The sequence below is a fragment of the Etheostoma cragini genome, chromosome 12 (assembly GCF_013103735.1).
Source record: "Etheostoma cragini isolate CJK2018 chromosome 12, CSU_Ecrag_1.0, whole genome shotgun sequence".
Taxonomy (NCBI): domain Eukaryota; kingdom Metazoa; phylum Chordata; class Actinopteri; order Perciformes; family Percidae; genus Etheostoma; species Etheostoma cragini.
This window is the reverse complement of record NC_048418.1, coordinates 527,685-529,280: the sequence shown is the minus strand read 5'-3', so window position 1 is coordinate 529,280 and position 1,596 is coordinate 527,685.

Sequence of the window (1,596 nt, the reverse complement as noted above, 5' to 3'; positions counted from 1 at the left end):
TATATATATATATATATATATATATATATATATATATATATATATATATTTTTTTTTGAGAGAGAGAGACGTGTCTGGTGTCTCTTCTATATGTTTTTATTGTGTTTATGGTTTTAGTTTCTACTTTGTTGACTGGTCCATGTTGTAGTTCCTGCGTCCTCTTTTCTGGGTTTTTGTCTGGCTGGGTGGGGGAGGACGGAGGGAGTCCAGGGTCTAATGAGGGCTCCTCCTGGAGGGAGTCCAGGATCTGATTAGGACGCCTCCTGGAGGGAGTCCAGGAGAGGAAGTAACTCCCGGGCTGGATGTTGGGGGGGGATTAATATCCCATCTGGCCTGGGAATGCCTCGGGATCCTCCAGGAACAGCTGATGGACGTTGGTGGGAAGAAGACTCTGGGTTGCCTGGTTTGGTCCGGACAGGGTCAGACTGGCCCCAGAACGGTGGTTCTGATTCAGGACTCGGCTTCTCACGTGAAAACATGGACCCTCCAGATGTTTGGGACACGTAGAGCTGCACAGTTCATCCCAATGTTCACAATATGGAGTACTGCAATATCCACTAATGTTGGCTTTGTCCATGGTGGTCTCTGTCCATGGTGGTCTCCGTCCATGTTAGTGTCTGTCCATGGTGGTCTCTGTCCCTGTTAGTGTCTGTCCATAGTGGTCTCTGTCCATAGTGGTCTCCATCTATGGGGGTCTCCATCTATGGTGGTCTCCGTCCATGGTGGTGTCCGTCCATGGTGGTGTCTGACCATGTTTGTCTCCTTCCATGTTGGTGTCCGTCTGTTAGTCTCTGTCCATGGTGGTCTCTGTCCATGGTGGTCTCTGTCCATGGTGGTTTCCGTCCATGGTGGTGTCCGTCTATGTTAGTGTCTGTCCATGGTGGTGTCTGTCAATGGTGATCTCTGTCCATGTTGTCTCCGTTCATGTTGTCTCCATCAATGTTGTCCCTGTTCATGGCGGTCTCTGTCCATGTTGTGTCTGTCCATGTTGTGTCTCTCCATGTTGTCTTTGTCCATGTTGTCTCCATCAATGTTGTCCCTGTTCATGGTGGTCTCTATCCATGTTGTCTCCGTCCACGTTGTCTCCATCCATGTTGTCCCTGTCCATCTTGGGTATACTCAGTAGTTTTCGTCCCCATCTGTCCTAGTTGTTTTTATAACTTAGTTTAAAGATGTTATGACTCTGAGAAGTAGAAGGACACTCGGAGTGCCGAGGACAAGTCCTGTCAACGTTAACCACAGTTAATAGTGTATGTGTCCCCTGATTTGAATCAGGGACAGGGAGGTCTCAGGGACAGGGATGTCTCACTGGGTTCTTGAACCTTTCCACCGTGACAAACAGGCGAGACGTTGTTCTGCAAAACAAAATAAAATGAAGCTGAAACACACACACACACACACACGTGTTCCCCCCCCCCCCCCACACACACACACACACAGACACAGACACACACACACACACACACACACACACACACACCCTGACAGCAGAAAGCTGTCTCACATTCCCAGCAGTTACACAATGGTTTAGAGCGGCGGTGAGAGTCCCCGGGGGAGGACACGTCTTCCTGAGAGGGAGGAGACACTCAGACTGGA